Below are 15,177 nucleotides of genomic sequence, written 5' to 3'. Positions count from 1 at the left end.
AGTGGGACCTCACTATAGTTTATTTGCCACATTGAGTTTGGGGTATGGAGGAAGCTCTAGGGAGGGTCTCTGAGACCTGAAATGTACCATTCTCTTATGTAGTGCTGCCAGTCTGTCATATTTTCATGGTAGGGCCTAGGATAGTTCAGCTTTAGGGTTGTATATTTGGATAAGCTCAGGGTGCAGGTGAGTTAGTCCAGGAGTGCACTGGTGTTGCTCGGGAGTCAGGGGAGCAAAAATAATGGAAAAGAATGATCAGGGAAGCAAAATCAGAGGAGTGTGGAGGGCTGGATGCCCGTGGGAGCCAGTTTATTCTCCACTGGGTCAGTCATGGTTGGTGGGTAAACTCTAAGAGGACAGAAGTTTGGAAAGTTGTGAAGTATATATAAGCTCACTATTTGCTTTGATTATGTTAGAAACTACTAGAACATCAAATGTAGCGAGACAGAGTGACTCAGCATTTTTAAGCTATAATGTAGTCCAGGCAAGTAAAGCATGTGGCACCAGGCAGAGGGGAAGTGGAAGGAGCCACAGGGACAAAAAAAGAGGTGTGGTGTGGACATTACTGAATCCAACAATAATGGTGTAACATCTGTTTTTGTTATAGGAACCCAAAAGCATATAAAGAAGTAATGTTTGAGGCATTGAAAAGGACCATAAATTATCACTTTCTGTATTTGAATTGATCATTCACATCCTTTTCTTATGTGATAGGAAAGTAAGTTAATATATGGAGTAATAGACCTTCAGAATTGAGATGGCAAATTTTTACATCTTTTGAGGCTAAGGCAAGGCTCACTTAATGCTGAATGTCTGTAGGAAGTACATGTGTGTCCAAAACATGAAGGAATACAATTAAGTTACAGTCAGCTTTTGTTAGTTCAATATTTTGAAAAGTGTTATCAATTGTAGTATCAATTGTACATGTCATAAACTGAGCATCAAGAAAACACAGAGAAGTCAAATTAATCATTCCCCGAGGAAAGAAATTTCCACTGATCTCCTTGTAGAGGGTCCTAATTATTAGAGATAGGTGGAAACATGGTAAACATTTTTTTAATCCTAAAAGGCTAAAGAAATATATATGCGGTTCTTTAAATCTCTCAGTATAAGAGGGTAATCTGTAGGAGTGACTTTTTTTTTCTTTTTCTTTTTTTTCTTTATTAACTTGAGTATTTCTTATTTACATTTCGGTTGTTATTCCCTTTCCCGGTTTCCAGGCTAACATACCCCTAGCCCCTCCCCCTCCCCTTCTATATGGGTGTTCCCCTCCCCATCCTCCCTCCATTACCGCCCTTCCCCCAACAATCACGTTCACTGGGGGTTCAGACTTGGCAGGACCAAGGGCTTCCCCTTCCACTGGTGCTCTTACTAGGATATTCATTGCTACCTATGAGGTTGGAGCCCAGGTCAGTCCATGTATAGTCTTTGGGTAGTGGCTTAGTCCCTGGAAGCTCTGGTTGGTTGGCATTGTTGTTCATATATAGGGGTCTCGAGCCCCTTCAAGCTCTTCCAGTCCTTTCTCTGATTCCTTCAATGGGGGTCCCGTTCTCAGTTCAGTGGTTTGCTGCTGGCATTTGCCTATGTATTTGCTGTATTCTGGCTGTGTCTCTCAGGAGAGATCTACATCCGGTTCCTGTTGGCCTGCACTTCTTTGCTTCATCCATCTTGTCTAATTGGGTGGCTGTATATGTATGGGCCACATGTGGGGCAGGCTCTGAATGGGTGTTCCTTCTGCCTCTGTTTTAATTTTTGCCTCCCTATTCCATGCCAAGGGTATTCTTGTTCCCCTTTTAAAGAAGGAGTGATGCATTCGCATTTTGATTATTCATCTTGAGTTTCATGTGTTCTGTGCATCTAGGGTAATTCAAGCATTTGGGCTAATAGCCACTTATCAATGAGTGCATACCATGTGTGTTTTTCTGTGATTGGGTTACCTCACTCAGAATGATATTTTCCAGTTCTATCCATTTGCCTATGAATTTCATAAAGTCATTGTTTTTGATAACTGAGTAATATTCCATTGTGCAGATGTACCACATTTTCTGTATCCATTCCTCTGTTGAAGGGCATCTGGGTTCTTTCCAGCTTCTGGCTATTATAAATAAGGCTGCTATGAACATAGTGGAACACGTGTCTTTTTTTATATGTTGGGGCATCTTTTGGGTATATGCCCAAGAGAGTTATAGCTGGGTCCTCAGGTAGTTCAATGTCCAATTTTCTGAGGAACCTCCAGACTGATTTCCAGAATGGTTGTACCAGTCTGCAATTGGAGTGGCTGTTTTTGAACAAGATCTGATTGAAAAGAACTTATGTGCTGTATGCAAGTCTTGTGGCAACTCTCATTTTTCTTATCCTCTTGTTATGTTAAATATAGGAGTATTTCAAGGACTGCTGGAGAGTTCTCTATGACTCACATTCAATTGTTGTTTTAGCAATACTTTAAGATGCTCCAGTTTCATCTTTTGTTGGTCACTGATCAATGCAAATTGGGGAATGAGTTAGCTCTGTAGTAGGAAAAGCATTACCTACTATGTTGTCGCATTACCAGAGAACATTCCTATAAATTTGGAAATCCTAAACCAAAATGACAATTTTAACCCAAAAAAATCTCATGATGTGATAGTAAACCATCTTCATTTCCCCAAACCTTAGGGGCTTAGGTACCTTAATGGTATTAGAAAAGACAGTAATTTACACTTGAGACAACAAATCTCATTACCCATATATTCACAGGAACATCTGCCACAAACAACTGTATAGACTCTGTATGTCCTTTCTGACTTCTCTATTTTACCATCTTAGAAACCTTTGTTTTCACCCCGTTGAGGAGCAAATCAATCAAAATGGAGGACAGTGACTGAGTAGGTAATTTTTGTAGTAAAAAGTAGAAGCAATAATAATATACTCACTAGTATTGGTAAGATCAGACAAGGTTTCATCACTTGAGTCAAGAGTTAAAGAGGGTTGGTTCTTGTAATGTGCTGTGAGCACATGACATGACACTTCCCTGTACCTCCAGCCCCATGAAATCCTCAATCTATTCTTCTTTGGTTCACAGCAACAGAAGGTAGTAACAGCAGTTGAGGAATGGACTGTCCATAATCAATAGACAGCATTCCTCTCAAAGATAATTAGTACCCTAACTCCCCAGTATAATCTTCATCAACTGTACCAGGAATACTAGCAACTCCCTTTAAATTTGTCCTACCTTCCCTTAAACATAATTTCACTCTTCTGGGCAAATAAGTCCCCAAATTCCTGTGGGAATGTAAGTATACCCATTGTACTTTCGAGGACCACATTATCAGCTGGTGGCAGGTCTGATGCTGCACTCCCTGAGATTGTTGCTAGGAGAGAGGAAACATACAATTGCCTACTATATATGCCCCCTGAGTTGTTGGTAACCAGTTATTTCTGGTGCCACAGGTATAGACCAAAGGAGTTGTCAATCTTTATCAAACATGTTCTCCACTGATTAGCCACAAGTGCATAATTTGTCATGTTAAAATTACCATTAGCATGTCAGGGAGCCACTTAGGCATCTCTGCAGTCCTTCTGAAGGAGTCCTGGTTTCCACATCTAAAGCAAACTGGTCTAGCAAGTCTCAGTGTTTGCAGATAATGGACAACACTTTTTTCTGTTGTCTGAACAACCACCAATCTTTTAACTGTTTTTCTAAGGCAACCAAGAAAGTCAGAAAAAAGACACTGAAAGTCCAAGTATTATTTTAAGGGTGGTATAGGGACGTTTCAGGCAGTTCTTGTCATGCTCATAGTGAAGACAGTAAAATTTGTTTTGTTCTTAAACGAGGCAGTTGTTAATAAGTAGTCATGGTGGCTGTAGCAGCTGTTTGCAGATGTGATAGACCCCAAGGTGGGGTGGTCTCTGGATGGCCTTTCCTTCAGTCTCTGCTCCATTTTTTGTCCCTGAATTTCCTTTAGACAGCAACAATTCTGGGTTAAAAATTTTGAGATGGATGGGTGGTCCCATTACTCAGCTGGGGACCATGTCTATCTACTGGAGGTGGTCTCTTCATGTTCTATCTTCCCTGTTGGGTATTTTGCCTAATGTCATTTCCATTGGGTCCTGGGAGCCTCTTGCTTTCCTGGGGTCTGGGACTTTCCAGTGGTTTCTCCCATCTCCCTTTCCCCCCACAACTGCTACATATTTCTATTCATTCTCCTGACCCTCTTGGCTTCTCTCCTGTCTTTTCCCATACGTGATTTTGCTCCCCTTTCCCTTCATCTCCTCTCTCCCTCCCAGGTCCCTCCCTCCCACTACCTTCCATGATTATTTTGGTCCCTCTTCTAAGTAGAATTGAAGCATCCACACTAAGGTTTTCCTTCTTTTATGCTTCATGTGGTCTGTGAGTTTTATTGTGGCTGTTCTGGGTTTTTGGGCTACTATCCACTGATCCGTGAGTACATACCATGTTTGTCTTTTTGGGTCTAGGTTATCTCACTCAGGATGATATTTTCTCATTCCATCCATTTGCCTAAGAATTTCATGTAGTCATTGTTTTATACAATAGTACTCCATTGTATAAATGCACCCCATTTTCTGTATCCATTCTTCCATTGAGGGACATCTGGGTTCTTTCCAGTTTCCACCTACTATAAATAAGTATGCTATGAAAATAGTGGAGTATGTGTCCTTGTTATATGTTGGAACATCCTTTGGGTATATGCTCAGGAATGGTATAGCTGGTTCTTCATGTAGAACCATTTCCAATTTTCTGAGGAACCACAAGATTGTTTTCCAAAGTGATTGTACCAGCTCACAATCTCCCCCAGCAATGGAGGAGTGTTCCTTTTTACTCCACATCCTCACCAGCATCTACTGTCACCTGAGCTTTTGGTCTCAACCATTCTAACTGGTGTGAGGTGGAATCTCAGGGTTGTTTTGACTTGCATTTCTTGATGACTAAGGATGTTGAACATTTCTTTAGGTACTTTGTGGCCATTTGAGATTATGCCAGTTGAGAATTCTTTGCTCACCTATATACTCCACTTTTAATAGGATTATTTGGGTCTCTGGAGTCTAACTCCTTGAGTTCTTTGTATCTTTTGGCTGGCAGTGTTTTGCTTCTTTGTTTTGCACGTGGTTATTACATAGATCTATCACTGTCGTTTCTCCACTGTATGAGCCTCACTCCTTTGCTAAAGATCACTAGACTGATCATGTCTGTGGTTCTAATTCTGGGCTCTCTATTGTATTCCACTGACCTATTTGTATAGAATTTCAAATACCATGCTCCCCCGAGTAATGTGATTCCTCAGGCTTTATCCCTCATCACTGTGTTGGCTGTCCTGGGGGCTTTTAGACCCCCATAAGAGTTTAAAATAGTTTTTTTATTGAGATAGAGTCTCTTATCTCAGCTTGGACTCACTAGGTAGGTAAGGATGACACGTCTCCAACTGCAAAGTGCTGGGATCAAACTCTGACATTGTGTATGCTAGGAAAGCTATTCCCCCAACCAAGACAAATTTCTAGCTCCAAAATAGCCTTTTATATATTTACAAAATAAATCGTTAAGGTTTTGATGGTGTTCTATCGATTCTATAATGAAGGCTGGGACAGGTAGGTATCTTCACAGCTTTGAGTCTTCCTGTATGTAAAATGTGATCTCTCTCTCTCTCTCTCTCTCTCTCTCTCTCTCTCTCTCTCTCTCTCTCTCTCCTAATGGGCCAAGTGATGGGAGGAGGGAGAGTGGAACCATGAGATTTGCTTGGATGCTATCTCATTCTCTGGAGAGCAGGACAGCACACTCTCAACCAGTTAGTAGAAGCCTGAGCAGTGGGTGGGAAAGAAGTGACAGTTGGTGGTGAGATATGCTGTGACCCTAAGGATCCAGGTTCTTTTGTACACAGTGTAATTCTATATGACTTCATGTCCAAATTTATGGGAGGATGAAGGCAGTTGCCTGATAGTGATTTTATGACAGGGAAGTAAGAAACATGAATTCAACCATTAATCAAGATATGGGGGGCACCAAATTGCATCCTGATCAACTCTGTTGCCTCCAGGTGATTCTGTTCTCATCTGTTAAAGGTGGATCAGAAAAACACCACCTGGAAGCAGAGGTATGAAGATGTCTCCAACAGGCCTGGAAGCACCAACTGGAATGGGGCACCTACTTCACTAGGTTCCTTGGTCAGCCATCTCTCCTCTCCTCAGGATCTTACGTCACTGATCTGCTTGACCATAGGACAAAGCTGAGGTCTCCAACTGTGGGCACCTCAGAGTTGTGCAGGTGCATCCTGAGAATTGTAGAAAGTAGTTGGCTGTGAGTGTGAAGAGTTACTCCAGGAGCTGAGGATACATTGGCAGCAACTGCTCAGAATGGGATGGTATTAATAGGCAGCGGATGGGGTTGTCCCAAGACTGAGGCTAGGAGGGTCAGAGGTTCATGGCATCACCCAAGGCCTCCTGGCCACTGAACTAGAATTCTGACTGTGCAACCTGAATCTTAGGTTGCGTGGGCATTGGAAGGTCTGGCTTCCAGGGCACTTCCTTCCCAGCCAGCATCCACTCCAAGTGCTGTTATTGGAGTTGGTATCAGCCCCTGGAAATATCATTCCCAAGTCAGGTACATCACTGTGGATCATGACCTGGCTACAGAACAATGGACCATCACTAAAGTCTGTGATATCCTCTAAAGAGAAGACCGAAGTGGCTTGGAGACTTATGATGTTGTTTTGTGGGACTACATTTCCTCCTGCTCTTTCACGGGATATATATCTATAAATAATCTCCCTCTAAGAGCAAATGCCAATTTGCTGTAAATGTCTCACAGCTCTCAGCCACCACTACAGACCTTTCTTCCTTCACTTTCCAAATGAAACAGGTTGGCTTTCATGCGCTTCTGGGCTGTACTTTTGTTTGCCTATTTGGCAGATGGATCAGTCCATGACATTCTGTATCTTGGTGTCCCTGTTCACCCAGTACCTGCTTATAGTGGTGCAGTAGGGAGAAAAGACACACATGTACCAACACAGGCCTTCCTTTGTTCGTCTTCAAGGAAAGGCAGGCAATTCTCCTTCCCACACACTTCATAATAAGCTTAGTGTTGCTAACAAGAGGAACCACTCCAGACACCACTGGTACAGTAACTTCTGACATTAGCTTAAAAAATTTTAGATGCTAAATAACCCAGGATCTGTCTATATTAGAAAAAATTGATTGCCAAGCTAGAACAGGTGGCTTTGTTAGCTGAGGTGGATTACAGTTTGGGGGAGTGCTGGAACTGCCCTAAGCACACCAAGGATGTCTTTTTTAAATTTTATTTTTCTTGGATATTTTATGTATTTACATTTCAAATATTATCCCCTTTCCCTCCTCTCCTGCACTCCCTCCCTCTGCTTTTATGAGGATGCTCCCACTCCAACCTACCCACTCCAACCTCAACACTCTGGCATTAACTTACATTGGAGAAGCAAGCCATTACAGGACTAAGGGCTTTTCCTCACATTGATGCTGGACAATCTGGACATATGTGGCTAGAGACATGGGTCCCTCCATGTTTACTCATGGGTTGGTGGATTAGTCCCTGGGAGCCCTGGTGGGGTCAGGTTGGTTGATATTGCTGTTATTCCTATAGTGATGCAAACCCTTTCAGTCTTTTCTCTAAATCTTCTATTGGAGTCCCCTTGTTCAGTCCAATGGTTAGCTGCAACCATCGTCATCTGTATTAGTATGGCTCTGGCAGAACCTCTCATGGGACACCCATATCTGGCTCCTGTCAGCAAGAACATCTTGGCATCAGCAATAGTGACTGGGTTTGGTGGCTGCAAATGGGATGGATCCCCAGGTGGGGCAGTCTCTGGATGACCTTTTCTTCAGTCCCTGCCTCACTCTTTGTCCCTGTATTTCCTCCCCTGATTATATTGTCCCCCCTTCTAAGAAGGAACAAGGCATCCACATTTTGGTCTTCCTTCTTCTTGGACTTTATATAATCTGTGAATTTTTTCTTAGGTATTCCAAGCTTTTGGGCTAGTATCCATTTATCAGTGAGAACATACCATTTGTGTTCTTTTGTAACTGGGTTACCTCACTCAGGATGATATTTTCTAGTTCTATCCATTTGCCTAAGAATTTCATGTAGTCATTGTTTTTAATAGCTGAGTAGTACTCCACTGTGTAAACGTTTTCTGTATCCATTACTCTGTTGAAGGGCATCTGGGTTCTTTCCAGGTTCTGGCTATTATAATTAAGGCTGCTAAGAACATAGTGGAATATGCGTCCATATTATATGTTGGAGCATCTTTTGGGTGTATGCAGTAGAGTGGTATAGCTGGCCCCTCAGGAAGTACTATGTCAAATTTTCTGAGGATCCTCCAGACTGATTTCTAGAGTGTTTGTCCCAGCTTGCAATCCCATCAAAAATGGAGGAGTGTTCCTCTTTCTCCACATCCTCGCCAGCATCTACTGTCACCTGAGATTTTGATTTAAGCCATTCTGACTGGTGTGAGGTGGTATCTCGGGGTTGTTTTGATTTGTATTTCCCTGAAGCCTAAGGATGTTGAACATTTCTTTAGGTGCTTCTTAGCCATTTGATATTCCTCAGCTGAGAATTCTTTGCTTAGCTATTGGTCTATAGCAATTTTCTCTTCTTTCTTTCTCTCTTTCTTTCTTTCTTTCTTTCTTTCTTTCTTTCTCTCTCTTTTCTTTCTTTTTTTTTTTTTTTGGAGCTGGGGACCGAACCCCGGGCCTTGTGCTTGCTAGGCTAGCACTCTACTACTGAGCTAAATCCCCAACCCCAGTAATTTTATTGTAACAGAGAAAACCAGGAATGTCTACATGATTAGAGCAGATGGTGGTTATCTTTCCCAAGGGCTGAGTCTGAGCTGGGATAGTAGCACACAAACCCCAGAATATCTCCTTCTGATCCTTCCCTGCATATCTGACTCATGTGAAGAGAGGTTGTGCAGTCAGGATGAATGAAGATGTCCAGCTGGGCAGAGACCCCACCCCCATAGGAACCAATCAATCACCGAAGAGGACACTGAAATCAAGGGCAGGGTCCCACTCTCCATGGCTCTTTGCTGAGAGAGAAGGCCATGGCATGAGCAGAAAAACTATGTTCTTTATTCTTAGATAACTCCTGATAGGATGAGATTGATGGTCAACCGAGCAGTAGAATGGGATGAAACTCTAGGCTACAGAACAGCAATGACAAGAAGAGGCAGGCGGACATGACACTACATCTTCTACTGTCCCTGTTGACGTGACAGCAGACCTGTTGGTTTTTGTAAAGCATAGTTTCCATAATGTGGTCTGCTGACACAGTTGCTCCACACCACGAGGACAAACTTGACAACTGCTAATGACAGAACTAGCTATTTTTCTCTTATAGAGAGGCTCTACCGGGGTCCACAGGGGAACCCCTGACACCATCTGAGGCTTCAGGTAAAGCTTCTGACCTATTCTGATGCCATGACTGACAGGTTTTTGGTGCTGTGATTTTCTTGCATGTGTAAACTTTCAGAAAAGCTGGAGACAAAAGGGTGAGGGAGAGTTTGGTTTAGAGCTGATGAAGTTCGAAGTTCTAGATACCAGCCTTGGGAGCCTCTGCCCTACTTCTTTTCTGAGGAACGCGTTCAATCACCAAGCGTTATGCACTGTGGTTGAAAACAGGATCTATCACCACCATTCACCCTCCCTCACCCTGCACGTGACTCTCGCAAGAGCAAAGGCTGAAGGGAAAGTGGTCTCTGTTTCCTTGCACCTGGTGATTACTTGGTGACCTGGTGAATGGCAGGGCGAGGTAGCCCACATTGTCAGAGGTGACCCCTGCCATGGAGATTCGGCCATCCTTTGTCATGTAGACTGAGAACTCCTTGGTCAGCCGCTCCACCTGCCCAGGCTTTAGGCCGGTGAACATGCCAATCCAGTCGGTGATGTGCTGCCAGTTGTGGGATTAGCCCTCTTTCTTCAGGTTGGAGACCAACTGGGTCCTCATGCTGATGATGCGGTCAGCCATGCCTTTCACCTCTTGCAACCATTGCTTTCGCAAGTCTGGAGAAGTCAGGATGGTTGCAGCAATCTGGGCTTCATTGAGACGAGGGTTGGAGTACAAGGGGCGGGTCAGGATCTTCAGCTGTGACTCCACCCTTTTGGCTTCTTCCGCGTCTTTGCAGACCATGGTGAAGGCTCCCACACGCTCACCGTACAGGCCCATGTTCTTGGCATATGATTGGCAGAGGCAGACATTGATGCTCTGCTCGATGAAGTGCTGCACGGCCCAGGCATCCTTATCACCATCACCACTGGCAAAGCCTTGGTAGGTAATGTCAAAGAATGCAAAGAGATTATTTTTCTTCACCACAGATGCCATTTCCTACTTCTGCTTTGGACGCAAGTCCACACCCATGGGGTTGTGAGCACAGGTGTGCAGAATGAGAACATTCTGCTCTGGGATTTTTGATATGTCTTCTAAGGTTCCGGAGAAGTCAAAGGCCGCAAGTATTGGGGTCATAGTATCGATAACCTTGTAGCTGCATGCCGGCATCCCTGAAGATGGGTGTGTGGTTTCCCCAGGATGGTTTGGGTAGAAAAACATCTTGGCTGAACTTAAAAAATCTTTGCAGAAAACTGGCTCCAACCCTTAAGGCTCCAGTCCCGGAAATGGTCTGCACAGTAACAAACTGGCCGCTTTTCAACACTTCATTTTTCTTGCCCAGGGCCAGTTCTGCAGAAGCCTTACAAAATTCAGCCAGTCCTCAGATGGGTAGGTGTTCTTTGTCCAAATTTTTTCCAGCAACCTGAGCCTCTGCCTTCCGAACACTGGGGAGCACGTAAGGCTTCCCGTTATCATCCTGGTAGGCACCAACTCCCAGGTTCATCTTCTTGCTGTTGGTATCTCTCTTGAAGGCTTTGGTCACTCCCAGGATGAGATCTGGAGGTCCCATTTCTACATGGGTCCACCAGGAGCTGGCTCTGGCAGAGGCTGCAGCTGCAAGGCCTGGGTGAAAGGCAGCAGACATCCTGGAGAGTACGCGACCAGAGTGCAGGAGGGCCATGGTGGGTGGTAAGATAGCAGTGGATGGTGACAGAGCGGAGATCAGGGAAAGCGTGTATCCCATTTTTAAATAGGATTATTTGATTCTCTGGAGTCTAACTTCTTGAGTTCTTTGTATTGGATATTAGCCCTCTATCGGATTGGCAAAAACCTTTTCCGAATCTGTTGGTTGCCTTTTCTTTCCTATTGACAGTGTCCTTTGATGTACAGAAGCTTTGCAATTTGATGAGGTCCCATTTGTCGATTCTTGTTCTTAGAGCATAAGCCAATGGCGTTCTGTACAGGAAATTTCCCTGTGCCCTTGTGTTCAAAGTTCTTGCCCAATTTCTCTTAGATTAGTTTCAGTGTATCTGGTTTTATGTGGAGGTTCTTGATCCATTTGGACTTGAGCTTTGTATAAGGTGATAAGAATGGGTCGATATGCATTCTTCTACATGCTGACCTCCAGTTGAACCAGCACCATTTGTTGAAAATGTTGTCTTTTTTCCCCATCAATACTTTTAACTCTTTGTGAAAGATCAAGTGACCATAGGTGTATGAGTTCATTTCTGAGTCTTCAGTTCTCTTCTATTGATATACCTGCCTGTCTCTGTGCCAACACCAATGCAGTTTTTATCACTATTGCTCTGTAATACTTAAGGTCAGGAATGGTGATTTCCCCCAGAAGTTCTTTTATTGTTGAGAATAGTTTTTGCTATCCTGGGTTTTTGCTTTTCTAAATGAATCTGCAAATTGCTCTTTCTAATTTTATGAAGAATTGAGTGGGCATTTTGATGGGGATTGCATTGAATCTGTAGATTGCATTGGGCAATTTGGACTATATTAATCCTGTCAATCCATGAGAATGGGAGATCTTTCCATCTTCTGAGATCTTCTTCAATTTCTTTTTTTCAGATACTTGAAGTTCTTGTCATACAGATCTTTCACTTACTTGGTTAGAATCACACCAAGATGTTTTATATTATTTGTGGCTATTGTGAAGGATGTCATTTCCCTAATTTCTTTCTCAGCCTGTTTATCCTTTGAGTAAAAGAAGGCTACTGATTTGTTTGAGTTAATTATATTTTCAGTTACTTTGCTGAAGCTATTTATCAGGTTTAGTTGTTCTCTGGTGGAATTTTTGGGGTCACTTAAGTAAACTATCATATCATCTGCAAATAGTGATATTTTTCCTTTCCAATTTGTATCCCTTTGTCCTCTTTGTTGTCTAATTACTTCTTCTAGCACTTCAAATACTGTATTGAGTAAGTGGGGGGGGAGTGGGCAGCCTTGTCTAGTGCCAGATTTCAGTGGGATTGCTTCAAGTTTCTCTCCATTTAGTTTGATGTTGGCTACTGGTTTGCTGTGTATTGATTTTACTATGTTTAGGTATGTGCCTTCCACTGATCTTTCTTTTAACATGAAGGGGTGTTGAATTATGTCAAATGCTTACTCAGCATCTAATGAAATGATCATGTGTTTTTTTCCATGTACTTTGTTTATATAGTGGATTACATTGATCAATTTCTGTATATGAAGCATTCTTGCATCCCTGGGATGAAGCCTACTTTATCAGGGTGAATGACCATTTTTTAAAGAATTTTATTGAGTATTTTTGCATCGATATTAGTTAGAGAAATTGGTCTGAAGTTCTCTTTGTAGGGTCTTTGTGTCATTTAGGTATAAGCATAATTGCATCTTCAAAGAATGAATTGGGTAGTGTTCCATCTGCTTCTATCTAATAGAATAGTCTAAAGGGTATTGGTATTAGGGTTTATTTGAAGGTTTGATAGAATTCTGCACTAAACCCATCTGGCCCAGAGTTTTTTTGGTTAGGAGACTTTCGATGACTGTTTCTGTTTCTTTAGGGGTTATGGGTCTTTTTAGATGATTTATGTGATCCTGATTTAACTTTGGTATATGATATCTGTCTAGAAAATTGCCCATTTCATACAAATTTTCCAGTCTTGTTGAGTATAGGCTTCTGTAGTAGGATGTGGTGATTCTTTTAATTTCCTCAGTTCCTGTAATTATGTCTCCCTTTTCATTTCTGATTTTGTTAATTTGGATACCATCTCTGAGCCCTCAGGTTAGTCTGGCTAAGGGTTTATCTATCTTATTGATTTTCTCAAAGAACCAATCGTGGTTTTGTTGATTCTTTGTAGAGTTCTTTTTGTTTCTACTTGGTTGATTTCAGCTCTGAGTTTGAGTATTTCCTGCCATCTACTCCTCTTGTGTGGATTTGGTTCTTTTTGTTCTAGAGCTTTCAGGTGTGCTGTCAAGCTGCTAGTGTATGCTCTCTCCAATTCTTTTTGGAGGCACTCAGGTTTATGATTTTTCCTCTTATTACTACCTCATTGTGTCCCATAAGTTCGGATATATTGTCCCTTCATTTTCATTAAATTTTAAAAAGTCTTTAATTTCTTTATTTCTTCCTTGACCAAGTTGTTATTGGGTAGAGTGTTTTTCAACTTCCATGTGTATGTAGGCTTTCTGTTGCTTTTGTTGTTATTGAAGACCAGCCTTACTTCATGGGCATCTGAATGGATCCATGGGATGTTTTCCATCTTCTTATATCTGTTGAGGCCTGTTTTGTGACCAATTATATGGTCAGTCTTTGAGAAGGTTTTATGAGGTGCTGAGAAGAAGGTTGAAATATTCTATACATATCTGTTAAATCCACTTGGTTCATAACTTTTGTTAGTTTCACTGTGTCTGTTTAGTTGTTTCTGTGATCTGTCCATTGAGGAGAGTTGTGTGTTGAAGTCTTCTACCATTATTGTGTGTGGTGCAATGTATGCTTTGAACTTGAATAAAGTTTCTTTTATGAATGTGGGTTCCCTTGCATTTGGAGCATAGATATTCAGAATTGAGAGTTCATTCTGGTAGATTTTTCCTTTGATGAGTATTGTTGGGCCTACCTTGGGCTGTTTCCCTTCCCCCTCGCTGAGCCTTTTAGCCTGCTATAGCAAGAAGTTGTTTACACCCTTGGCAGCTGTCCTTGGCCCCTGATTTGGGGCTGGGACTTTCCATGGCACCCTTCCTCCCCACCAAGCCTTCCAGCTTGTTGTTGTTAAGAAGTTGTTTATGCCCCTGATTTTCACCTGTCTTGTTGTTTTTCCATGGCTTTTGCCTTGGGTATATAAAGAGATCTCAGTAAAGCCTTGGTGGCACTCTCTGAAAACAGGTGACCTGTGTACGTGTTTTCTTTCAATCCTGCAGACCTATGCCCGATATCCACACACTGGAAGCACAGGCATTGTCAAGAGTATGAAGTGTCCTTCTTTATCTTTTTGATAACTTTTGGATGAATGTTGATTTTATTTGATAATTAGAATGTCTACTCCAGCTTATTTCTTAGGACCGTTTTCTTGGAATAATTTTCCCAGGCTTTAATCTTATGTAGTGTCTGTCTTTGTCACTGAGGTACATTTCCTGTATGCAGCAAAATGCTGGGTCCTCTTTACATATCCACTCTGTTAGCCTATGTCTTTTTTTTTTTTGGGTTATTGAGTCCACTGATGTTAAGAGACATTAAGGAATAGCAATTTTTTCCTCTTATTTTTGTTGCTAGAGGTGGAATTATGTTTTGTTGCTATCTTTTTTGGAGTTTGTTGCGAGATTACTTTCTAGTTTTTTCTAGGGTTTAGTTTCCCTCCTTATGTTGGAGTTTTCCATCTATTATCATTTTTAGGCCTGGTTTTGTGGAAAGATTTTGTGTAAATTTGGTTTTGTCATGGAATACCTTGGTTTCTCCATCTATGGTAATTGAGAGTTTTGCTGAATATAGTAGCCTGGGCTGTCATTTGTGTTCTCTTAGGGTCTGTATGACATCTTACCAGGATGTTCTGGATTTCATAGTCTCTGTTGAGATAAGTCTGTCTTTGTATGTTACTTGACATTTTCCCCTCCTGCTTTTAATATTCCTTCTTTGTTTTGTGCATTTGGTGTATTGACTCATGTGATGGGAGGAATTTCTTTTCTGGTCCAATTTGTTTGGAGTTCTGTAGGCTATATGTATGTTAATGGGCATCTCTTTCTTTAGGCTAGGGATTTTTTTTCTATAATTTCATTGAATATATTTATTAGCCCTTTAATTTGGGAATCTTTGCTGTCTTCTACACCTATTATTCTTAGATTTGGTCTTCTCACTGGGTCCTGGATTTCCTGGATGT

At 42.0% G+C, this 15,177-nt stretch overlaps 1 pseudogene; it reads right to left on the bottom strand.

Moving 5' to 3' along the window:
- Positions 1 to 9,737: 9,737 nt before the first annotated feature.
- LOC116900074 lies at positions 9,738 to 11,024 on the bottom strand (annotated as a pseudogene).
- Between the last annotated feature and the right edge of the window lie 4,153 nt (positions 11,025 to 15,177).

This window comes from Rattus rattus, chromosome 5, assembly GCF_011064425.1.
Source record: "Rattus rattus isolate New Zealand chromosome 5, Rrattus_CSIRO_v1, whole genome shotgun sequence".
Taxonomy (NCBI): domain Eukaryota; kingdom Metazoa; phylum Chordata; class Mammalia; order Rodentia; family Muridae; genus Rattus; species Rattus rattus.
This window is presented reverse-complemented; position numbering and strand designations above follow the sequence as displayed.